This window comes from Thermobia domestica, chromosome 3 (assembly GCF_964235325.1).
Source record: "Thermobia domestica chromosome 3, izTheDome1.hap1.1, whole genome shotgun sequence".
NCBI classification, from domain to species: Eukaryota; Metazoa; Arthropoda; class Insecta; order Zygentoma; family Lepismatidae; genus Thermobia; species Thermobia domestica.
In genome coordinates this window covers 264595172-264623097 of record NC_137456.1, presented here as the reverse complement: position 1 = coordinate 264623097, position 27926 = coordinate 264595172, and the positions used below count along the sequence as shown (strand labels likewise).

General features: G+C 34.2%; 1 protein-coding gene across 5 annotated transcripts in view; it reads left to right on the top strand.

The window, feature by feature from the left end:
- The window catches only part of LOC145681636 (uncharacterized), a 421555-nt gene that overhangs the window by 233905 nt on the left and 159724 nt on the right, over window positions 1–27926 (top strand). The window contains exon 3 of one of the 5 annotated variants that reach the window (XR_014130847.1): window positions 17519–17606. The exons of the other annotated variants lie outside the window; for them this stretch is intronic. The gene's annotated coding sequence lies outside the window, so the exon portion shown is untranslated. Of the gene's footprint in view, window positions 1–17518; window positions 17607–27926 lie in introns of those variants that run through there. 5 annotated transcript variants of the gene reach the window in all.

The following is a 27926-nucleotide window of genomic DNA, read 5'->3' as shown; positions in this document are numbered from 1 at the left end:
CACGATTACTACGCAGTAATTGAATGGTCTTTAATTTGTTTAGGTTATACTGTAATAGACGCGCCGTGCTACATATTTCTCTGTTTTGCTAATGCATTTCACTAGTAACAATGTACTGCTTTGAGGGAACACTAAAGGCTCTTTATTTAGACTAGCCGGAATAAGTAACGCTTACATGAGGGTTTAGCGTTATCGTTTCTTACTGCAGCGGTCGAGTGTCGACTGTCCCCTTGCTGTTACACTTTTTAAAATATTTCGTTTATATTGCTGGGATCCAGTGGGATAGTGCTCAATGAATGATAATTTCCAGTGGAGAAATTAAGTGATGATGTAGTCCTCAAAATGAAGGAAGAAAAATTACTGGAGAAAATTAGTTAGAATGTTAATTCTGTTAATTTTACTATATATGATACCAACCGTTAATTTCGTGCATTTTAAAAGTGTTTTTTTGACACTATATTGTCGTTCTTTCGCATTGTGACTCAAGGTGTAAATTTTCGCATATATTATACACACCAGGAAAACTCAGTTATATTTGCAACGTAAGCGGAAATACTCTTCGTACAGATAAGTTCTCCGACTCGTTTTAGTGTTACCGAATTTTGCATTTTTTAATGTTTACAACTAAATTACAGTATAACAGTATTTAGTACTTTCAAGTCATTTAACAAATAATGAGATCGGATAAGGTTTTCTTTCAAAGTAACATTACGTATCATTACGCAAAACTTCATTTTGATGTCAAATAAAGTGTAATTAATGGTAAAAGTTATTTGTGTTTGTATAACTCTTATGTAGTTCCGCCATCTTAAATACGGCGATCTGTATCTACACAATTTTTGATTTGTCGTTTCTTTGTGCTTGCGTTATGGCGGATAACTGCAACTACAACAGATAAGGAAAAGTGCATCTAAATAAACATTATAGACTGGAATCCCGCCGTTCTAAAGATAATAATATTATTTTCCTATCTTTGAAATTAAGGAAAGTACTTCATTTTAAGAAGAACAAAGTGTTGAATTTTGTGACCTTTGATTGAAGTGCGTTCTAGTGTGCAAGTTTTTTAATAAAAAATAAACACGATTTTGTTACTGATTACAGTGAAAACAATTCCGAAGACAGTTTCCAAAAATTTATCAAAAGCTCTTGTTAGAATACTAGAGCACAAAATCATTCAAAATAATGAAGTATTGAAACTTCCGATAGTTATGGCGTATTATACTAAGATGTGTTAGGTTGACTAGTATTCACAGTACTAGTCTGAAGAACATAATTAAGGCAAAATTTGGTGATGAAATATGTTTCTGGAAACCAAGGCACAAATCTTTTTCTCACTGTGAGATGTTGTATTTTATTCACAAATTCATTGGTAATCGCATGGAAGCAGAAATGATTTCATTGTTGGATGGTCAATTGCTAATGACGATTTACTCCAGCTCCTCTCCAGAACCTGCCATGAAATATTACAAGTTTAGTCCAAACTGTAGCGGCCAAAAAAAATCCACTGACACCTGTGAAGACTATGTGTTCATATGTCCATCTTAATTCAATAAGATAGCTTGGGTTGTATTTGGTAATACCATCCGAATGGTAGATTGCCAAACTAAACGTTTACGTATTGGATCAGTTGTTCATCGTCACGTACTCAGTGTAGCTCACGATATCAAAGTTTGAGCATCATATGGGCAATTAATGCTTCCAAAAACACTATCAGTCGCATGGACAGTTAGCCAACTCAATAGGCATTTGAAGCTGGAAGAATCCACAACTGTTAAGTCATGTTGTTTGTAATAAGTACCTACGAGAAGTTGAAACTGTTATCGCAAATAATTATTATGAATCATTTGTTTGGGTTTATTCTTTTACTTTTGCCTTGAATAACGCTGCTACTTTGGCATTTGATAATACTGACATTAACCAAGAAACTCTTACATGAGGAGGTACTTTTCTTGGTACTAGTGGATATAAAATACAGTACTAGCGCGAAGGAGGAGGACGACACATTAGGAAAGAAGATTCTCAACCAAGATTCAAAACATACTTTTTCATTAGAATCAAAAAATATTGAATCTTATCATACATTTAGAACTCAACCAGCAGATGTATGTCAGATATACCCATATATGTTATCAATCAATATTTAATTAGGTGGCTGAGAGGAAGGGATGTTAAACTTATATATTTGTTAGAACTTAATCCTTACATTCTGGAACTTGATGATGCAGGTTATGTCTTATCGGACTGGTTCCAACTGTACTGTTTCTGATGTAAAACAAGAATAAGAATAATGTTGAACAAATTCCACTGGATCCGCAGTCTCCAACGAATATTTCACTGATTTCCTCAATTTAAATCTGAGCGAGAACGTTAGGAAAACTCTAAATTTACCATTTGTGTTTCTTGTGCTTGACCATACATTATATTACAAGAAGGGGGAAATCACGAGCAAAGAGCAGGCGTTATTCACTAACATTATTATACGAATAGGTGGTTTTCTCTTTGTTATGAATTTTGTGATAATAATAAGTAAAAAAGATTCGGATTGTTATGCTTAGCAGAATTACTTACTGAGGCAGGATTGGTAGATGCGGGTCCTGTTGAAGGTGTCCTTGTATGCAGACATTACAATCGACGCATGAAATCCTCGAAACGAACTTACTAAAGTATTATGATCCTGAAACTACAAGTATTTTCCAATTGACTCACAGAAACTGGGTAGAACTCTATGTCACACGATGTCTTAACAGACATAAAAGAGCAAATTCAGACAATTTGTCAGTCTGCCTCGTCAACATCTCCGCAAGATTTTTATCATGTGAATCTTTTATAAATCTGAAAAATCTGTGGTAAATATTTTCCAACTGTATCCATAGACCAATGGTTCAAATGTGGGAATCATTCCTCCATACGTATGATTTTTTTTGTTTATGCAAGACTTTTAACTTGTTACTGGGTCACAATGATTTCTGTACTCTTCGCACATCAACAAGGTGATACCGACCTTCAAACGTATGAATTGTCTGCCCACATCAGTGCCTTATCCTTCAATGGTGTTACATTTGATTATGTTGTGGAGAAAGCGAACAGTAGCATGAAACTTAAAGAATACATCAACAAATCAGTGAAAGTGAAGGTGTCCTAGATCGATGTATTCTCTTTCAATATACACATACTGCAGTAGCCACACGTTGCCAAGAACTCGCACGAATCTGAGTATACTGAAGTGAAGACTCTCACGCTAATTTCAGTCAAAGCCGCATGAAACGAGACCAAAATAGATCTACATCAATAGTTCAAACATGTCATGAGTAAGGTGTAAACCCCTTTACACCTTCATCATGTCTGACAGTCCTTAGTTCTGGATGAGAGCATGATGGCACCGCTTCAAGTCTGATTCTTGAAATGAAGCGAGTAGGAGAGAAACTGGCTCATGAATTTATTGACAAGCGATAACAACAAAATGAAATCAAATTTTATGCTCCAATAAAGAAGAAATAATACCATCAACTAGTATGCCAGCAAGTAAGAGCGTAAAACTGAAAGAAAGATTTGTGCAGGTGAAGAGTGACTGTTAATTATTTGCTCGGTTAGCTATTATTAGTAAAAAACGAAAACTTGACATGAAATATTTGATGAAATTTCCACTAAGTCCTGTTCCTCCATGTTCACCACAAGTGATAATAAAATGTTCAGTTGGAAGAAATCTGCTCTGGACATTCATACTGAACAGAAATGTTCCATATTCAGTTGTGAAAGTCTTCGCACGACTGACTGCGTAATAGTTAATGGGATGTCAGTTCTTCACGTTCTACGTTCTATCCCAAAATTATGGAGCCTGTTAGCGTAATTAGTATTTGAAGCAGCTATCTTACTTTAATTCCGGAAAGGTGTAAAACTAGTAGACTTTGTAGCCAATGTTTAGGACGAAACATCAATAAACAACTGGGAGCACTTTTGAAGTGCCCTGAATGCCACTGTATTGAATAAAAAACTACGTATAAGAAATACAGCTGGTGATTAATAAAGAGTAACAACTCAATTAAATAGGATGCGCTTTTTAAGCAATGGACAAAATAAAATGGAACTTATTTACTTCCATTATCAATAGTGGAAAACAACGAAATATCAATCACAAATACCTGGTAAGCAACCAATTTTTACAGATGGTGAAAATTGCATTCTGATTACTGACTTTTCTAAAGGTCTGGTTCCCAGTATCCAGTGCTAACAAGAGGAAGCTGACAATTGACTTATTTTTCACAAAAATCATGCCTTATGTAACGGATGTAAAAATGTTGTAGCATGCTCTGCAGACACTGATGTTGAACTACTATTGTTTGTACTTTTGCAAGAGTTTTGTTGATAACTATATCTGAAAACAGGAATTTAGAATACACCACCACTTATAAATATCCAGATCTTGATGATACCACGAGTTCAAACATTCTTAGTGCTCTTCTGGTATATTTTGACGTATAGAGATATATAAAAAATGTTTTTTTTTCTCGACCAAGGCTAGGTTATTTTAAAATGGTTGATGAACTTGATGGGTGACGGGTGACTTTCTACGCAGTGATCAAATTAGTTTTAGCTTTATCAGAATTGATTACGATTTCTGTTTTAAGAATGTAAGACTAACGGAGACTCGTGCAGTATACCTATCAAATTGAATGTACCTATATACTTTTGTTAGAGAAAATTTACAATTTCCGATCGCATCTCCCGTTTTTGATACGACAAGGTTAGGTGTCGTCTGGCGTCGAGAGATATAATATCCTTCTAGTAAAGTGGCTTCGTCACTTTATCTAACAAGCTTCACTTAATTTGAACTTTCAATGACTGGTTTGTTCCTCATATTAACCCTTACCGAAGTAATACATTGTGGGGTAAGTTTCTTTTAAATTGTTTTAAGTTTTGTCAACATTAGCAATGGCCCTAAGACAGGACTTTAGACATATATTTACCTACAAAATTGGACTATGAAATGTAGCAGCTGTTCTATAGTGTGTAGAGACTAATATGTTTAACAAAATGTAGAATGCATTGCAATTACGTTATCATGATGGCACACCTATGGACAAAAATAAGCTCGCATTAACTGTCTCTAAAACTTTATAAACCCTTTAGCGGAACTTTTATCAGCATAATGCTGATAAAGCTTAACATATTTTATCTCACAAATAAGTGAAAACATTCGAAAATATTCATAAGGAAAAATTCACATATTATCGGTTTAGGAGGATTTCAGACATCGCATTTCGTAAAGTATTAATGGCACTGGGAATAGAAGCATTATTACTGGGTTACGTTATCTCAACTACAATAATATATGTTTTTATTATCCCGTATTTTTAAGAATGGATAACAATGTATTAGAAATATGAATGAGATGAATGATGCCATTAATACGGTGGCCATTAATGCACTTACGACAATAACAAATAACGAACGCGATTTTCGATAATTGGTTTATTTCGTTTCCTGGGATGCATCGCAGTTAGTCACGAAGAGCTTAATACCCTCTTCATATTTTCCCACGAAAAAAATACAAACCATCTCAATTTACGGTTTTTAAGGGAATGACATACTGAAAATCGTTCATCATGGTAATATTTTAATAATATATCTGAGACACCTTCTTGATCTTAAAATGATGGAAAGATATGTTTGGTCTATTTACGATCGCATTCTTAATTAAATTATACACAGGGCGGTATAATGTGAATTGGTCGAATTGGTTACTTCTTGAGTTACTACCACTTTTCCTAAAAATTACATGGCTTGCTTGTGAACAATTTGCATATGTTTGAAAAATTCTGTCAGACCAACACTATCATTTAAGACAGTGAATTCTAGAGAATCGTAATCATTTGTAGAAAAAAGTAATCAACAAAGTATTGAATCGATTTGATATATTTAAATAAAAAGTAGAATGACTTAAGTTCTCCTCTAAATATTCATAGCGCAATAGCCTTCTCGAAGTTTGAAATGTACATGTAATGATCTGTATTTCGTTGAGAAAATAATGCATCTTTCTTGGTATACTCTTGAATAAATAATTAGAATGAATAGGGAGTTACTGAGTATGCGCGCCACTTAGGAGAGTGAAATTATATTAATAAGCAGATCGCAGTGGCTAGCCTCGTTTCTTTCAATTAGCAGTTGAAGTAATTAATGATCTGGCGAAATTCGTGCCAGCTGCCTCGGTAAGGAAAGAGGGCCTCAGGGAAGATTTTCCAGAAGTATTCAAGGTAGAATTAGATTTGCACTAACTTTATTTTGTTCTTTTTAGGTTAATTTCATTTTTGATATTGATTGTTAATTGAGACTATACAATTATTCATCATGTTGGAATGACATTATCTATTATAAATAATGTAAAATTGGAATACCGGGGTAGTAATATTCATGGTTTTTAATCACAAAAGTTATGAAGGTATAGTAAGATATTCAAAGAAATACATATTCTAATCGAAATTCGATTATATAAAAATTCAGTAGTGTTGTATTTAGCTTGAATACTTCTCCAATTGATGACATCCTTATGATTTAGTAGATATAAACACATGCAGCAAATTTACTACGACAAACTCCAGTCCAAAATGTAGCTTATCACGAAGTAAAGAGTGTAACGCTACTATCCGGCAATTCTTCAAATTAAACTTAAATAACCTAACAATAAAGTAAATTGGCCTGTTTATTCTGTGCTCAGAAAAATCACGCTCACGGAACTACAGACGACAGCATGGGCGAATTGAGACCTCTCGCAACTCAATTTCACAATGATCTAATATTCCATAGACAAACAAATGTTCAAAGTATATCAATAACAAATTAAGTATCAGAAAATCGGTTAATATAACTACTTTAATCAAGCAATAATGTTGCGATGAATTTGTGCCTTTACGTTTGATGACCACATATTCCCATACCAAGATAACAATTTCATATATATCAAATTCAATTCTATTATGAATAAATTTTCATTTACCTAGAATAAACTAACTCTGGCTTACTCCATAATATAACATTTTGTTAATATTAAAATTCTCGCAATCAAATTAATTAATATTTTAGTCCAGGATACACTGACTGTCAAAATCTGATAATCAATAAAGATAGTAAAATCAAATAGTCGACACACACTTTATTAACTGGAACATCTTCCAAAATAATTTCTAAGCAAATGGTCGTCAATCTCCTCAGTACATATCGAGAAAAATTATGCATTCTTGTCATATCGTAAAATCTAATAATTTTTCAAATAAATCTAATACCTTCATACGTCAGTATGATTTCTGCAAGGTACTAAATTCACGATCATTTATATCAAACTTTAAATTTTATTTTGAGAAAAATTCTGTACGTGCAATTCGTAAAAATGTGACATACGTATGAAAAAATTACAAGGAAGACCAAAGATATCACACAATAAGAATATCCATCTGAGAGCACGAAAAATACTACTTCATTAAATGCGTACGTCACAAATTCGCGTTATACTTCTAATAGAGAATGATAAGAACATGGTGGAAACATCTTCATTTAGGATGATGGAAAAGCGAGATAGGACGTTTAACCGTACCATAAGTAAAGAAAAATTTAAAAAGTTTATGTAAATATCCACAGAGAGATCTGATCAATAAAACTCGTAACCGTCCATTAGAAAAATAGCTCACTGTAAAGGTCACAGCTACTTACTGATTTGGACAGGCAAACTTACCTAACTATTAATGTCGTTTCCTGCAACATACATTCCGATCACTTTACCATTAAATTGAGTAAATTGCAATCTTTCTACTCCAACTAAACTTCTGACCTGAATTAAGTTATAAATAAATGCAATGTTACGAGCTTATTAAAAGTGAGCCACTTTGATTAATAAAATGTGGTAAACCAATTAACTCGTAAGCAAAATATTATAACATAAGAAACTATGGTATGGGTTGAACTGAAAATGTTCAATCCCCAGCTACCCCCCTCAATAAGAAGATTTCTAAATAACTGAAAAACGGAACCCAAAGCGTTATCAGTGTATGTCGCTTCCGGGAATCCCAATCTACTAAACTTTTTGCTGATGTTATTAGTAATAGATAAGTATATTAAAATTCTTAGATTTGTCTAATATAACTAACATGCTGTCATCATCAACTCCTTTTAAATGCATGTACTCCCCTCAGAACTTCGCAAAGTTTCAATTCTGTCAAAAACCCAGTGGACGCTGATAATCTTGGTGTACTGAAACAAAAGAAGACCTTTGAATTTGATTTAATTATCCAAATAATTCACATGTATGACATGTCCTAATATACATTCTTTGACATGGTCTCCATGTTATTCTATGCGAATCGATTCATAATCTTTTTCATTGTCTTGGAAATCTCAGAGTGCTTACCAATTAATTTGTTTTCGTGTTGGAACTGTAACATAACTCGTCTTAAATCTTTCGGTATGACGAATTTATGGGGGTTTGTGGCTGAGTTTTTCATTTCATGAGAATATTCTTATTGAGAACATACCAGAGACAGGATTCACCACTTTAGTTTTTTGGTATTTTTATTTCTCAAAAAGAATCTTCCCTATGTAGAACGTTTACGCGACATGGCAACTTATAATACTAAATTCGCGTCGGTCGCATACGCCTCTCAAACGTTAGCAACTAGGTTGTATCCAAATCTGTTTTATTTTGATATTAGATTAACACAGTGTCTCGACCAAGGGTCACACTTAAGCTAACGTTTTGAATTAATCAATATCTAAGTAAGAGTCTGTAAGTACATTATCCGTGAGTACATTGAATTCATTCACCAGATATCGTTGAAATCTTGATATGATTTCTACAAGAGAAAAGAATTCGATTTCTTATATGGTATGATGGTTTTTGACCTACAAAATTATTTTATTAAAGGAAACGACAGATAAGAAACCCCCTATACTATTCTCTTCTGATACGCACAAAGCGATACTCTTACCATTTCCATCGATATTAAGGGTGAACTGGTTATTCGAGTACGGAGACTTTTGTAGAACGTTTTTCACAAAGACATTTTAAATTTACCATGCATTCTTCGATGCACTCGAGTAGCCATGAATTTGAAATTTAAAGATTTTAATGCACTGAGGGAACCCATAATTTACTGTATCTGGGACACAAATTTAGCATAGTACCTACACAGATCTCTCTTGCAGAGATAAGAATACGAAGTATACTAGATCCAAAAGGCTAAGAATAGAAGTCAATGGAGATTTTTTGTGAACGCGGCATTGGACCTCCGGGTTCCATAGGCCATAGAGTTTTAGCTACCTATACAGATCTAGAATTTTCATCTGGCCTCTTCTATTCTGAGGAGACATGAATATTCTTATTGGCTGCCACCCTTGCTAGATGATATCCATTTTGTTCCCTCAGATATTCTTAATAATTTATTTCTTTAAAAGAATACATACTAACGGGAAGAAGCAGTAACGGTATAATCTTAAAATCTTTGCGAGATATTCTGAATTTCTACTTATGTTCTTCTATGCTGTTAAAGAGATAAGCACGTCCTCAAAGCATTTTAACTCCCTCTTTCTAAACGTCTGTAATAACTTTTCCCATTACCCGAGCTAATATCTTCATTCCAGTTTTAATGTCAACCAAAAATCCAAAATATATTGACATGACAATTTAGACGTAATAATTGTGGTTATGGCACATAAGTTTACAACTATAGAATTTCATTATAAGCTTTTAGGAGGTCAATTTTCAATTGTGCCATCCTGTTCGCTAATCCTTTAAGCCACACTTCCTGATTAGGACACGGAAACAGATCATCTACTATCAACTCATTAGCAAAACAACTACTCGCAAAATTTGAGTGCCGGACTTCTACTGAGATGACTTGTCGTATCAATTCTTGAAACTGTTGATAAAATATGTTATCTCTGCTCCGGAAATTAAGAAAATGTTGTGTTTAAACATTGAACATCTGATACTTAATTTAAAATTTTCTACCTTCGATCTTTCTTTGGTACTGAGACTGAAAGATGTATGGTTAGAACGTTATAATTAGATTTTTTTTATTTTTACTAAGTATATTTATGACTTCAATTATAATGTTACACTTAACGGAAGTCAACCAAACAAATTCGTCGCCTCTTTACATTTAAGCATAAATATCATTATCTCACTATTACGTGTACCTTTGTGCAATAACAAGGTAATTTCCAGGTAAGTCCTAAGTCTCCATTAATAAATATTGGTTATGAAAATTATACCTAAGTGAATGTTATTTGTTTAATATTATTATAAATACAAATAATGAATAAAGAGGTAAGTTATAATACATTATTATAAACTTCGAGCATTAGATAAAGTTGTTACAAGAAATATGGTGCAACATTCTTTGGAATTGACATAATACTGAAAGTCAGACATTGTCACTTAAATGAAAAAAGTCGTTAAATAACTAAAGAATTATATTTTCCGGGAATTCGAACCTATTATTTAACAAGAATTGAATGTTATTCGGAGTGATATAAAAATATCTACATGCTGTATGAAGAAGGGAAAAAATTCATTATTTTTTTTTCAAATATTTCCTCCTTTCAGATTTAGTAAACTTTATTAATGAGCAATGCAAAATATCGTTGTCCACTTGATGGATTCATCTTCTTTGTTGATTGCTTCTGACATGTTGTATTGGAATGCTTTTCAAGTAATATGCAAATTTCTTTTCGATATACTAATATTTACCAGTACACTTGGCTCCAAACCATTAAATGTAGCATTTACAATGCTAGTTCTTTCAACAAAAATGAATCTCATAATTTTGAAAAGATATAATAAACAAACGCAACATGTACAAATATTTATTCAAAATTAACGCCCGAATATTTCATGTTTGTCTTTCTGAGTTGAATATCTAAGAGAATATTTAGAACATTACATGAAGATATCATGTTGTAAGACGGTATGCCCCGGAAATCGCGCCATGGTTCAGTAAAATGCTCTTAGAGAACTTACTCCTCTCGGGTCAGTTATGTGCTACACACGCTTACTAAGGTATTGTAGGAGTCAAGTTTGCTGATAGATTGCGGCCATTGAATACAATTATCTGTGAGTGTTAACCTAAGCATTTTAATGTTTGTCGAGGAGAATGAACCAAGTTGTATTCATAGAAAAAAAGTGTAATAGTCGTTAAATTCACGAAATTTGTTTCTAAAGCAGAAAACATTGTTTACTAGGAAATTACACATTTTTGTCCATCACTCCAGGTATTACAAAAATATTTTTGACATCAGCAATCGCCATAAATCTGCAGAAATTTGACAATACTCTTCTTAAATTAAGCTTACTATAAGACTTTGTTTGACATATCTGGTAACTTGCAATTTATACAGTAGAACTGTGTCTTTTAGTTATATGAATCTTATTCGCAGTCCGTACAATTATCCAAATACGATTGATGTATGTTATTCGCTACCATGTCCAGCAATTCGTATTTTGAATTGCATTACTAATTAATGTAATATTTGTTTGTACTTGTATAAAAGCAACCGAACCTCGTTTTTTATTACTTTCGAGGAATCAAATCACATGACTTACTAAAAGAAGATAGATGAGTCTCGTTAATGCATGCAATTCTCTTATGCAATTAGTTATCAATCTTGAACTTCAGATGTGGTTCCCATTCTGTGGCTGAGAAATGGAAAATTAAACACTTTCAATATGAGGTTGAATAGGGTAAAAGTCACAGTTACCTCATGGAATATACGCCATTAACTAAATTTACCATACGAAACACAAGACAACATTGGACATACTAGTCACATCTATCAAAGAAATAATTATGTACAAGCAACATTCAAATTGTGTTATAGTCGTTCGATATAAGATATTCCCCAAAGGAATGTTACCATATAAATCGTAGGTTACGTTTGCGTTAGGCTTTGTCGTAGACTCAGGACAATAAAGAAATTATACATTCGAAGATACATTTGTGAGAATATTCTTTAATTGGTATAATTTAAGAGTGTTTCATAGCTCATACATTAACTTTTCTAATATCATCATACATATTAATGATTTTCCGATTTCTTATTAGCCTCCAGTTCTTTAAATAGCATTCCACTTTCATTAAACGCTTTTTCAGTTTAACTATAAAATTTCGTCTTCGAATCGTATATGAGCTGAATTATGAATTTAGGACTATATGAAATTTGAACCTAAACCTTAACCCTTGGAACACCAAATGGAGGAGCCTCGGAAGCCGACAAATGATTTTTGTTACATTTTGTAACATTTATAATTGCATGAAAGGTCGGAAGAAAATGGTATTGCCAAGCTTGACCCCAATCATCATACTAGCGGTTTTTTTTTCATTTCAAATAAAGAAAGTGATGTTGGCGTCAGATATCAGTATTGGTAGTACTAAAGGGCTATTCATCCCATAAGCTAATTCTAATATGTCAATGTTTTGGCTATTTATTTCACATTCCTTTGATTCAAACTTGGCATCACAACATGCAAGGGCACTCTAAGCTAGTTCTAGTGCAGTGTTGATAAATGTACATAGAAAAGAATTAGTATATACATTTTTCTAATTATTTTGGCAACTAAATATTTTAGTTTATATTAATTTATTCCTTCAAATCTGCTAACAAATAAATATGTCACTTTGTATTATAATCACACACACGCATATATATATATATATATATATATATATATATATATATATATATATATATAACTATTCTACTAGGCCTTATTAACATTTTGTACTAATACACAATAACACACTGAGCAAGGTTATGTGATAATATGTAAAAAACAGTATCACGTAACAGTTTCAACAAAATAATTGTATCTTCATCAGTCCTCCACTTCTTCTGGCTGCTTGGGAGTTTGTCATCTCTTATATAGTCTCCTTAGATCAACCTTTAATTAGGCTCCGTCCCTTCATTAAAAAGCAATATTTTTGTGGCTTTCACTTTCACTTTTTTGCTGCACACGTGTCCAATTAAAAGTTTACTTTTTCACTCGATACATTCTGTCCTCTAATTATCCTTATTCTCCTTATTAATGTTTCCTCTTTTTCTTCTTCGGTTTCATTTCTTCTTCTTTAAGCAGAATCTTTTCCCACTCTTTATTTATCGAGAATCCTGCATTCTAATTCATCACCTTGTGTCTTGCCTTCATAATCTACCTGGCTTCCTTCCATTCTGTCGCCAAAGTTCTGTTCTCTACTTCTATGACCGCTGCTCCTTCCCACACTATCCTGTGGCTTGTCATTTTGTGATGCTTGTATATCGCATTGTTATCCCATTTCAATCTTACGTTGTCCCTTTTCAATCTTACATCATGCTGGTGCTGTTTATTCCTGCATATAAAGAGATTGAAGTTTAAATATTGATTGTAAAGAACTAAGTTGTTGCACCTCTTGTTATCAAGTATTTTAATCATAGAAACTCCAAGCAGAAAACTGCAACACTGATTGAAGACGCAGGTTTCATAGGAGATTGTCAGCTCGTAACTCTGTGACTGTCACTGTATGTGAGAATCTGTAGCAGCATTAGAACAATGATCAATCGTGCTCTTCGAAAAGGTCATTTCATTAAGAACTTTATTATTTGGTCTAGGAATTAATTCGTGCGGGTGGACAAGAGATGGCGCAACGAACGGAGTGTCCCACAGTTCCGTGTATCCACACATGTGTTGCAAACCCCAGTCATCGCGTATCGTTCGTAGTATAGGGCAGTGGATTAAAGCGTCAACAACACCATTTTGTAGTTAAGTGAACATGGCGCAATTTGTGCCTGAAAAAGTGTTTTTGCGGGGTGTCCTGCTGCTCTGACTGGATCGCTTCCAAGGATGAGGACTTCTTTCGCCACGGAATCCGTACATTGCCTAACAGAGGGGCGAAAGTGGTGGCTAGCGATGGACAATATTTTTCTTAAGGTATTTATGTATTTTGTGTTTGTACTACAGCTTCAATGTGTGCGTACCAACCGCACGAATTAATTCCTAGACCAAATATAATTTTAAATAAATCTGACTTGAAAGATAGTGAGCTCGAATATAGCAAGGTGGATATAACCCTGTCATTTTTAGATGGAAAAGACAGTGAATAAAAATGTTTGATAATACAAACGGAACAAATGGAAACAATGGTTCGTTTGTAGCAATGAATCGCTTGTAATAATAATATTGTTGAAATGCTGTTAGTATAAAAAAGTGTAAGGTAAGGTCTGGCTTGTTTGCTTACGTTTTACATGTTAATTCTATAGGTCCAGAATCCTGACATTGTGCTACTAAAAACGTAACTTTTGTTGTGTTAATGTACACGTGTCATGGGGTTATAAAATTCTCAGAACAATAAGTGTCCCAGTGCCGTGAGTGGTATCTTAAAAATTATTTACCTTTACTTGAAACACTTTTTCTTTATTTTACTAGATGGCGCTGTAATCGCAGAAAAATATCATCCTGCATACGTCCTTTAACTCTGCGAAATAAAATAGGTTCCAAATAACATAAATGTATTCAAGAAATGACTGCAACTTGAAGCTCTTTCCGCCCATTTCAGTCGACGTGGAAAATTTCAATCCTTTATAACTACAGTTTTTGCTACGAGTTTTCCGATACACTCGACAGATCTCGAAATGGGATTGAGTGGAACGCGAATTTCTTTCGTTAAATACTATTCTTACTTCAACGCATCCTTTTAATAATTGCCCCATCCCCGTATTATCGAGAGTTGGAACTTTACATTGAGAGCTCTAATACAAACCAGGTGAAATACAGTTGAAATAGAAGTTGAGTGATCAGAGATTCTCTGTAATAATGAATACTGCTACCAAAATCTAATGCTTTATACTTTACTGAACAGTAATTTACAATCAATCGTAAGTATTTACAGAACTTGACATAGGCGAGACAGATACGTGTCTTCTGGTTAAGTGAAGTTTGTTTCACTAATTTTATAACAGCACATTTGCTGTCTTTTCTAATGACTAATGGATCAACAGATTAACTTTACATTTTCACATTAACTATCACTTCTTAGTTAAAATTACATGAAGTTTCAAATGAAATCGACATTATGCACATCTACATCACCATAACGATAAAATTTTCATGTCAGTTTAAACTTTAATTGATTCACTGATCAAGCTTACGTGTTCACTTTCACTTTTATATATCAGATGAAATCAAGCGGTCTATATTAAAAACAAACAATCATTATATATATGCATAAGCATAACAAAATTGAATAACTTAATTATCCTTTGACACTATGTCCGATTATTAATTTAACTTCATGCCCTAACAAAGAGCTAGAGCTAATCAACTTTCATACGGTCCACAAGCTCAGAAAAAATCTAACTTCTTAAAGAATATTGTTACAAATTGTTCATAACTTTTTTTGGCACATCTTAGCAGCAACATCACACAACATATCCACTTCTTGAACTAGCTTTTAATTTACAAAATCTCAGGTGACGTACTTTGATATTAGTAAATTATTTTTATTATGATAATAATAATAATAATTATTGTTATTATTATTGTGATTTATGTGCTATCTAGGAGGATAAGAAAAAATATTTAAAGTAAAATTGCGTATTTTCGGTCGCAGAATCCAAATCTGCATTAATGTAGCGGGATTCTATTTGGAGTTTTGAAAAGATGAAAGTAGCTTCATTCTATGTTGGTCGAATAGTTCTCTTAAAATGATATGATACGTACTTAAATCGCAAGTGTATTTCTCAAAGTAATTAGTCTGTCATCATCCTCAGGTAACGTGTGTGGGCTCGATAATATTCTCTGCGATTACAGCTCTATTTACGAGAATAACGAAAAAGTTCTTGAAATAAAAATTGCTTATTTTAGATCGTAGAATTAGAATCTGCAATAGGAATGGAAGTTTCTGTTCGAAATGTTGAAGTTGGGCCATGGGATCCTATTTTTAGACCCTAGGGGCACTTGTTGTTCACAGAAGTTAGTAAAGGTACTTACGATGATATTGTGCTATTACAACGCCATCTACTAGAATAACTAAAAGTGTTTCAAGTAAAAGTTGCTTTTTTTCTATCTCAGAATCAGAATCTGCAATAAAAATGGTGTTTTCCGTTCGAAATTATCAAGTTTGTCCGCTTGGACCACGGAGGACACTTATTATTGTAACGAGTCTTTGGGCATACAGAATAAAGTTCAAGCAAGATATTTGAAGGTAAAAAAATAAGAAGAATGATGAAATGAAATAAAATATTTAAGTTTTACGCCCACGATTATGCCGGTTAGTATAATGGAAGCGGATAATTAATGAAGAGCTACCTTGTTAGTATTAGTGAATATGTAAACAAATACAAAATAGAAAGTCTTGACTTTATCAAAATGAGAAAAAATAACTCATTAAATAAATAACGATGAGGAAGTCCTTTCACTTTGATATGTTACTTCCTAGCTTGCTGACATATCTTCCTGCAAGAAAATGAAATGACATATTTAAGTCTTACGTCTCACGATTATGCCGGTTAGGCTGAACGAAACGGTGATGATGAGAGATGAAAGAAATAATGGAATGAAGAAAGTAGTAGAAAAAGGGTGAACTCCAATAAAATCGGTGTTTGTAAAGTATAAAGTTTACTTAGCGCGTGCTGAGATCCAACGGAGGATCCAATTAACAGGAGGTAAATGCTCTACCATTTTTTTTTCAAAAAATATCCTAATAGTTCCTACTTCAACCACTTTTCAGAACTACTAGACATTACATAGGTTCTAACACAGAAACATCGAAGGCAGATAAAATTCAACCCTTGCTCTTCAGAAGAACTCGAATACCAAATGGGTTTCTCCTCCGATCATCAGCCTAATGTCTCAGACTGCTCGGCTACACCAGTCGACACTCACTAAATAACCGTTTCCCGTTTCTTTTTGGAAGCATCTGCATTTAAGCCTTATTGAGACTGGTACCACTGGGCACAGGGACTTGTTGAACTATTCACTTCAAATTAATATCGGTCGTTTTTTTTTTATTATTTTATCATGTCACCCTTCGTAAACCTCATATCCACTCCCCTTAAAACAGTAATCTGCCTGGACTAATAGTGAACATCGATCATCTCATTTTGTTTGAACAAGAAATTGTTCCATTCTCCGGTATTTATCTTCTCTTGTTAAATACTCCCAAAAAAACCCTACCAATAATTGTTGCGTATGTGGAAAATATTCGTAGGAACAACCAATAATGTCCATAAATTTACATACTACAGATTCTACAACGCAAATAATGATAAAAAACGGTTTAGTGTTCGATTAGACGTGGTAATTATCTACTTATGTAGAATGTTTCGTGGCTATAGTTTACTTCTTTATGTTTGGAAAGAAGATGACAGTGATACACACAAAGAGACACACACACTTATATGGAATTAATGAAGATGATATACAATTTTGTTCAGTTATTGCGTTTCTTCCTCGTGTTTGCATTTCTTAATATCAGCATATTTACAAAACCCTTCTTTGTTTTTACAGCAACAAAAATACTTTTCTACTTAATTGTGGGGTTTATACTAATACTGCTGGTCGAGGATGTTGTTCTTATTATTGGAGTATACAAGATAGGTCTATATTTTTTACAGTATGTGTTCTATTAGAAAGGAAAATAGTGAATAAAAGAAGGAAGTAAAATTCAATCGTATTTTCTGAATTTACTCTAGTAGTAAGTAAGATAACTTGCGTTTTCTAACTTGTACAATGTGGATATTAAACAGATTTTTTTTGCACAGTATAAGAGATCTTCAATTTTGACAGGATGTGTTTTGACAAAAGTAGATAATAAGATATAATTATTGTGTTGGCACAATTGAAAATTTCAAATATTTTGTCCGTAATCACCTCTGCGTAACATACAATGAAAGGGCGACATTAAACTTGCGTCTTGGGAAACTCATTCATTTTGAGAGAACGAGCTTTGACGTTCACTTTATTAGTCACTCGCTATGAAGAAGTCATACGAAAATATACTATGAAGAAAATGCAATTGCGAGTGATTTTTCGTTAACTATTTAAAGTTGTGCATTTTAGATATCAAGCCACGAATGGCATTGATCATGCATTCGGAGAAGAAGTGGTGTAACGTTTCGAGATATTTCTGAGTTATAGAATTTCGTGGAGTGACACAACTCTAAAACGTAAATCACGTAGCCAGAAACCTGCCAAATTTTTAATAGCTACTCTGTATCGTAGTAAAAAGGAGCTTATGGAAGAGTTCGTGCAGTGGCACATACGTTAGGAATGTATTTGAAAGAGAAGTATTTGCGAGCTTTCATCTTATTTAGTCGGCTCTGATTAATCGTGGAACATCGTGAACCGTATTAACCAACATTATCTCATTTAATATCGATTCCTACAAATTCAGGAGGGAATATTTTGGCAAGTTCTTCCACAAATTTCAGGAGTACATAAGACCTCCTATTAAATTTTTGGAAAATCCAAGTCAGTCTGTAGGATCAGATGGTAGTACAGTTCTATGTCTAAACCTGGCAAATAATAACAACGATCAGTGAAACCAGCGCGTGTAAATGCAGCGGGGACGAAACCAGTACAGGAACAAAACCTGCGTGTGACCAAAAGTAGCGCATGAACGAAAACCGCGTGAACAAAAGTAGCGCATGAACAAAAACCATAAGTGGAGAAACACAGTTCATGTAAATTAGAGTGGACAGAAGTAGAGCATGGACAAAATCACTACATAGACAAAAACGAGCTCATGCAAATAAAGCGTGCACAAATATAGCGCATGAGCTAAAACTGCTCGCAGATAAAAGCAGTGCATATAAATTTACCGTGGCAATCCAAAAGAATGAAAAAAGAACGCATTTTGGATTAGTAGTTTTTTCTAAGGTATCTTTTTAATTATTTTGAAATGAACTTCGAGTCATATGAATATATTCGTTTGGGTTTGACATCACAACCTTCCTCTCACAAATTCCTATTTAGCGGTGCATTTTCTTAAAATGCTTTAACAAGATAAACAATGCATATCACAAGTCGACGTATGTGACTGTTTTTTCCCGGTCACTTATAGCTATTTTGAAAAATGAACTTACTATTTAATAAACAAGCAATATTATATTCAGTTCTAAGGACATGGTTGGTTTCCATGTATTTCCGCTATTTTCGGACTTCAGTTTGAAAAATGAACTTTCCTATTATCTATGCAACATATTTTCACCATCTTTTAACCAGAATACTAGTTGTTCGTCAAAATTAGAGCAGTTTGGTAATTTATCGCATGCACTAAGAAGGAAGCATATTTTACTAATTTGCTATTTAAATTGCGACCTTTCGGGGAAAGTTCTTTTGACGATGGTAACTAAAGACCACTAACCGTAGCTTCTATTACAATGAAAACTGTGGGATCTTTGCAATAGCAATCGTCCACTTGACAACCGAGGGTATGAAACAAATATATTTGCCCCATCTTTGGTAGTTTAGAAATCCATTGAACAGTTATGGCTGGTATTTTACACATTTAGTATCAGTTGGTTGCTTTCGGATGTAACTTGTCTGCACAATAATATTCGCAATGTTTCTTTAGTTGAGAAACAGTTAGAGTTGCGTAGTATGAAATCAAAATTTAATTTACTTTTAAAAATTCAATGCCAACACTGCGTTTATAGGGTCCATATAGTCCAAAAATGAAACTTTTGCATATAGTCCTTTGTGAATTGATAACCCTATGTTAATGGCGCGTTGATACCGCTCTTATAACCCAAGCTTAAGCCTGTAGTTTGTGACTGTGCTATAGTCCTGGTAATAATAAGCAGTAATATAAAATCTATAGTAAAGATTGAAATATTGCAAGTCATCGTGATACCGCCAAGGATCAGGTTAAGAGCAACGAATAGTTAGTTTTACTAGATTAGTCTCACAACTGTAGCCTTAATGTTTGCTTTGAGGAGCTCCCAGGACTGGGAAAGGATGTGCATAGCGGATTTGTTTTAGAGCTCAATTCCTTACACATCGGAGGATGGGCTGTAATACCTTCTCTTGGGTCATGAGTATTGATTTATTTGCAATTTAGAGATTGGTAGTAGGATTTATTTAAATTAACAGACAAATTCTGACGAAAGCATATATTAACTAATAAATAATAGCGTTACAGTTTCGGCAAATTAACTTTGCCTTCATTAGACACATTATGATGAAGGCAAAAATAATGTGACGAAACTGTTACGCTATTATTTATTAGTTAATATATGCTTTGGTCAGAATTTGTTTGTTAATTTAGACAAAAAGTTCCAAAGCTAGAATGAGTGGTATTCAGATAGGATTTATTTATTTACTGATGTGTTTGGCTGGGTACAATACAAAATTACAAGCTACAAAAGTGCAGAACGCTACAAAGTAAAACAAGACAAACGCATCTTATAACAAACAGTAAAGTGCTGAAGTGCTGGAAAAGTTTTTTTTTGAGTTCATTGCAATAGTTCAGAGAAGAATCTATAAGGATAGTGAATTTGATGTGCAGATGTGGGGCAGCTTTCAGCCTTTCATGTAGATACGTAGCGTGTACTTTCTTGATCAGGTTTAAATCCTTCAGAAGAGAAAACAATCATTAATAGCTTTATGATGTCTTCAGAAGATGAACTATCATTAGGAGACATCATAGGTGTATTGGCTATGATTGTGTGTCACATTGCAGGCTCAAGTCTTGAAATGGACGTGTCCGTATGAAATTATTCTTGAGTTGTTGTTTTCATTTTTGCGTGTAGAATTTGTTGTAACGCACGCTTTGTCTGCAATAATTTATTTTTCAATATATATATTATTAAACATATTTTTCCCTGTATTTGTTCCTAGAACATGATACCTGTTCCTAGAACATGATAGATGTATCTTCGTTTACACAGTAGCATATTGTAATACGTATTCAATCTTTCCACAAGAAATATACGGGATGTTCCAAAAGTAATGGTAAAAATGAAACCATAGATTCACAGTATCAAAACAGGAAAATGTGTATGCCATATAGTCCGGAAGTGGACAGAGGAGGAGCTAGACAGCTTCGAATGTGGGGGACACGAATTTCAAACTTATGGAATGGAGCTTTCGGATTTACAAAACCACATTGAAGGTGCGTGTGAACAGTTATGCAACACACCAGGAGTGATGGAATGTATCAGAAACTCACGATCAGCATGTTTGAATAGATGTAGGACAGCACTTTGAACATCTTCTCTACGTACATTTACCGTCAGTACGTATGACCTGGTAATTTATAGTGCTATTGTGTGTAAGATACTACACAGTACATCGTCGTGTATTCTACCTGGTATTTCATTAAACTGTACATGATACGACCAGTTACACTTGTTCCTAATTTTACACTCTCTAAGCAAGTTTCTATCTGGAGTATCACTTTCCATTGCCCCCAGAGATTATGCAACAATTATACTTTCGGTGAATCCCTAAACGACATATGGAGAAGCTCTGTTGCAGTTAGGTAACATGCTTTTAACATACCTAGCGGATGTGATTTTTGTCTTTCTTAACCCACTCCCTAGCTATTATCATTATTCCGTTGTCAATTGTAAAGTTTTCTTCCCCCACATACGAAGCTGTCTATCTGCGCCCCTTACTATTTCCGGACCATCTGTCATATAAACATTTTTCTTCTTTTGGTGCCAGTTTCATTTTTACCATTACTTTTGGGACACCTTGTATATTTACAGTAAAATTGAAAAATTGTGTCATTTCCTTTATGATTTTTCCATCGAATAAGAGCATAATATTCCATGTTGAGATTAGAGCACACGACCCCACACTCCTGTGTTGACTACTTTTAACACACCGCCATATATCCAGTTCAGCAAATGTTACTCTTGCTTTGGTCTACATTGTCATACTTATGCTCATTGTGCTTTTTTCTAGTGATCCATATTGATTTTGCATAAATTGCTTTATATTTCGTAATAGCTCCTTAATTTTTATGTCAATTTGTTGCCTCAGCTCCAAAGGAATGAGAGGTGAACTATGATGAATAGAAGGCCCTTTATCAATATGTATTTTATGAATGTAGACACGAAAATATCCTGTAGTAGTAGATGAATAGGAAAAGACATCCTTGTATTAATAATGTAAATTGTGTACATCATTTTTATGTTTTTCTGTCAGATCTAGCTTTATATTAAAAGTTTGATATCAAAAGGTGGTGCTGTATTGTCCAATCGTTCCTGTAATTCCTGCTCTGATCTATAGAATGTTTCATCATTTTGGCCGTCTAATTGTTGATCGCCCTGTATATTAACCTCTTGCAAATCTTCTTCAACGTATTCAATTGGTGCGTTTTTTGCTATTGGTTTTGGTCTATTAGATTTGTTGGATTAGATATTAGTAATGTGACATTGTTTTTTGGTAAGTTGGAAAAGTCTGCAGCCCATACATATCCAATAAAATCTTAAAATGAGAAACAATGAAATACTCTATCCGTGTTGCCGTTCTTGATCTTAATAGAAGGAAACAACTGCTTCCTTTCGGTGATGGTAACATAGCAAGTGATAAGTACGTCAGCTGATCTATGGTATATTATAAAATTAATTGCATTTGCGGATAGTTCCTCCTGTGTACCCACTTCGATTGGAAATGCCTGGCCCCGTGGCATCCTGTATAAAGAAAGTGTGTTTCGTTTAAAATCATTTTTTTGCTTTTGGACGATTTAAAGTATATTCACCGAATAGAAGTAATGATCTCTATATTCCTAAATCCGAAAGTAACGTGAAACGTAGCTGACCCTATTTTGTATTTAATTAAAGAATTGTATCGCAATTTTACAATGAAATTCTCAATTCCTATAAGGTTGGCATTAAAAGGAATTAATTGTGTTTTTCAGTGAATCATTGATTTTGGCCAAAGGCTGAGATATCTTCTTGTACCTATTATTAAAGGTATTTTTCTCTATTGATCATTACGTTGACGACTAATTTAGCTCCTGATTTACTAAGTTTATACGCACTCTCCTATCAGTCACTTTAGCTACGGTGTAACTAACAAGTGTTCGCTTGTTAGGTACAGTGAATACAAGTTTTGTTGTTCGTCATCTTCTTATGTAACGGCCCTCAGAAAATGTTCTGGAGAAAATTTGTCCTCGTATATGTTTCCCTATTAGTTCTTTCCAAAACATATACAAGAAGAATTACCGGTTTATAACATGTACCACAGACTGTAACTGTTTCCGGTGTAGGTGTATTGCCATGTTTGTTATTATACTTAGGATTGATTTTCTTTCGGTTACTATGTTGATTTTCATTGCTGTTATTTGTACCGTGAGATTTACAATTATTATTTCCGCTACGTCTAAATTCAGAGTTTCTCATAGAATTCTGAGCCACTAAAAGATACAACTCGGCAATCTGATTGGCAAGCTTGCTTAACTACAACGAATAATTTGCATTACTAGTGTTAGATTTGCTTGGCGCAGAGAGGTCGGAAGGGAATTGTGTAGTACTAAATTGGGATAGGAGATTTAGAGGTACTTGAGTTTGAGATGCACATTGTAACTCTGATGCGAAAGGTAAAGGAAACGCTGGTTGTTGACAATGATGGCAATTGGGTGTTTGACTGAATCAAGGATAAATCGATTGTTGGTGCTATATGGGAAAGGAAGCGCTAGGCAACACCGAAGACTTTAAACTGTTAATTCATGGGTTCATGGATCTTGATCAAAAAGATAATAAATTGCTGACAATAATTCGACGCAATTTCGCTGTTTAATTATATCTAAGTCAGATACAGTAATAAAATATTAGAACTGTTCAAATGAGTTTATACTTTAAAATATGCGTTGGCAATTGTGAAAAACATTTAAAAGAAAATATTGAACCATTTAAATTTGCTTCGAAACAAAAAAGAACACATTAAAAAGAAAATAAATACATATTGCGGAGCGAGACTCCGCGTACGTGGCTTGATGTTACAGTTAAGCAGGCATGCGTCATTTTCATCAGCTGACTGCTTACTTTCAAAATTGTGATCGTTTTCTTCGACTATGTATACATCACTATCATCTGTAGCTCCTATTTCATATTCTAGTATACGCAGTATCCGTTCTTGTTCTTTTTCGTCCATATTTGTGTACACCGCATGATGAGGCAAATTCCTTAACTTTGAAAACACTAAAACACGCGCTCAGAGTGACATGCGGTAGCCTATCAAATTAAGAAAATTAAATTTCTCTATCTGTGGAGTGTGAATCTACGACGCTTGCTACGGAGGGTTATACGAAGAGTGGCCTAAGTCAGAAACTCTTAAGGCGTACATCATTTTCAAACTTATTCTGCTTGGTAATAAGGCAAATTTGAACGATAAAATTAATTCTATCCATAGCGACACGCACATTATTTCTTATAATTTAATCATTGTTTCGTCTAGAAACAGAAGGTCCTGCATCATAACGTTCGCGGACGAGTGAAACGAGACATTCGCTATCTCACACCAAGCCAGCACTGTAGGGATAGCATGTCCAATTGGTACACGTATTTGAGTAGTTCGAATGTGGGCAGGACCGTGCTCCGACTGATCATCGTGACTTAGATGTTTCCTACTACTGTTCAGTTCAAGCAGATGCATGCTGGAATGGTCCCTTGTTTCAGTTCAGGGTTGTTTCCTTCTCCAATCCTACACTAATTTAAAGTCCCAATCTCTCCTCATGTCCTTTCCTTGAAAAAATAAAACTAAATAAACTGTCTCATCTGATGAGAATTATTATTCACGCGTTGGCCCGGTCTTGTCTTGTAAGATTTCTATCTCATTTCGTGGAGAGATTGTCTAGCATCGTATCTCTGCCAGAGATAAAGTTGGTCAAGTGCGTCCAAATTTGTAAGTAGGTCGTTGGTGAACAAGGCGTGACCTACTGACAACCACAACCCACGTTGGATGAGACTGAACTGTTTGCTTGGATATGTCTGAAAAATTTAGTCAATAAGTTCTTGGGTAACATTTAAAGGCTGAGAACAACGGAAACCTGGTCAGTGACATGCTACTACACTTCAGACGATTGGGATGTGACATGAGCGTGAAGCTACACTTTCGGCTTTGTCACATGAGTTACTTCCAAAGCAACTTTCTTATTTCGTAAGCGTCGGTTAAACACGATGGGCAAGTAGCGACATCTCGCTACAAATTGTTTTCCGCGCAGGGTTGACACCAGTCGCCCCACTTCCGTTTTGTAAATTATACCATCAGCTGCAGATACAAGACAAAATACCAATGAGCCACAAAATTAGTTCCATAAAATATTCTAAATCGCCTGTATTCGTGATTTGTTTATAATAAGGTTAGTGTAAAACGGCTAAAATAATACCTCAGGGTGGGCGCGAACTAAGAAAACCATATACTTTTTAGGGGCGTATTCTTCCGACCTCGCAACGGAAATATGGTGGAAACATTGCTTTTATAGGAATAAATCGTTCACTTTTTAATTTGCCCATTCAGGGTGCTGTTTTAACCTTTACATTCGACGATAGCTATTTCGGACCCCAAAAAGGCGTTCGGCACTTTCTTTTGTAACAAAATGACACGCGTCTATTTACTTAATTTCGTAGTTCTCCCATATTCAGTTTCTAATCAGCGAGAGTTGCCATCTAAAGTCATGCTATTATGAGCACTCATCCCAAGATTTCTCACTTCATGGTGTGGAAGATTGGCTTACTCTTGACCATCAGAACAATTTGTCATCAAAACTATTAACCGCAAACAGAGGACTGGTGATACATTGCGTATTACCCTTTGTAATTCTCCTCGACAAAGCTTAAGACCGTGAACCAAAAACAAGTCTTCGCTGCTAGGCGGTGGTAACTTCAATACCTCGAATCTGGATATACGTTTCGACTCGACGACCCCTGACACCAGCGACACACTCGCGACAATCCTTCGGAGCGTTTCTATATTGTCGATTAACTTTCACTGGAAAGTGGGCAACTAGATGTTGACGTCTGTTACGGCATGGCGCTGACAGAGTTCAGTGAAAGACATGAGGAAGGATTCCACCGGGACATTATTTCGTGGAGAAAAGAAAGAAGGAAAGTTGGAATATTAACATGCTTGCTGATTTTTATTGGCCTCTGAAAAGAGAATGAAGTTCTACACTCTTTTATTTTTGAATTAGCTTTATGTATTGGATTGTGTTTTAAGAATATTTGTGATAAGCTATTTTTATTGCTTGTGAGGATGTTAGAAACCACTGAACTACTTTCAGGTACTCTTTGTGTTACTGGTATAGACTACTATGGAAATTACCAAGTGTTTAAATGTGTTTGATATAGTATGTTTATGAATACTACTCCTGCTACTATATATACTACAGACAACATCCATGGAGATTAAAGCATGGTGCAAATAAGTTTTGATATTTAATATAAAAATACAACCATCGATGATCAAATTGAAGTATTGATACGTAAGGTTTGCGTTTTCGTTTGTTTAACCTTTTGTCACTCGCTCTGTTGGAAACAACAAACAGGTGAATAAAAATTAATGCTGTTTACGAACGGTTGCGTTAGCAGAGTAATCCCCCATACTATTCCTCAAGTAGTTCTTCTCCGTCTTCTACCTCAAATCTCGCTGACGAGCCACAATTATAGTAGCTTCCAGTACAGGTAGAGGAAATAGTTTAGTCTGTGTTTGGTTTTTTCAAACGAGCGAGCACTTCCGTGATAAAAATAGCACCATATATTTTTATGGAGTTTGAAATTTTCCAACGCGAACGTTAATGTGATTATTACTGTTTATGAGTGAAGTTTTGCATCTCTAAGCAATGTCTCATTTCTTGAATACAACTGAGATACAAAAGTGGATTGAGAATATTAATAATAAGTCTGATGTTGATTATCGAGAATTAGTGACTGCTGAAAGTAATGCCGATTTAAGTAATGAAGATGTGAATGAAGAAGATATTCATCATGATTGTGAAGCAGGTGGGAACAGTATAGATGCACACTCAGATGCAAAAGGTACGGATGTGGGCTATAGTTACAGTGAAAATGGCTTCATTTGGAGAGACAAAAAAAGAAGAAAGTGGTAGTATCGGCAAAGACAATGAACAAAAACATTGTGAAAGAATGCCACGGCCAAAGTTTAGTGCTAAAGGTATCGTTGAAGATATTGATGCTTTTTTATTTTAAATTTATCGATACAGCTATGATTGATGAAATTGTAAAATGTGCTAACAAGTATTTCGACAAATTACAAACAAGTTTCCACAGAGAACGTAACTGTACGGCACCATCAAAAGCAAAATTAATGGCATCATTTGGGCTGGGCTACATTGGTGAAAACGAGGAAATACACCATTATCCAAAACAGTCAGAAAACATTTTACATACAATCTTATGATTAGTTACAAATAATTACCTGTATTGCACATTCAGACTGTAATGTCAGTTATTTTTAAAACTTAATTCGCTTTCGCAATAGTGTTCATTATGCTCATTTTTCATTCAGAAATAAATCATACGCTGTAAACGTATATATATATATATATATATATATATATATATATATATATATATATATATATATATATATATATATATATATATATATGCATGTGTGTGTCTGTTACTTCAAACAAATGTAACCAATATATTGATATATCCTAAATATCAATGTTGGACAAAAGCAAACGTGCGAGTAGTTATGTTAGTAAATATAGCGCGAGTGACAAAAAGTTAATAAATATGACTAGATTTCTCCACTTATATTTCTAATTTAGTTCTATATTAAAAAACAAATAGGATACAGAAAAAGTAATTATATTTTTAAATCTATGGAAACTTCCTATTCCAAATCACTCACAACATTCTGTTTGCAGGAAGTTTAAATTTTCTATCTATCTATCTACCTATCTATCTATCTATCTATCTATCTATCTATCTATCTA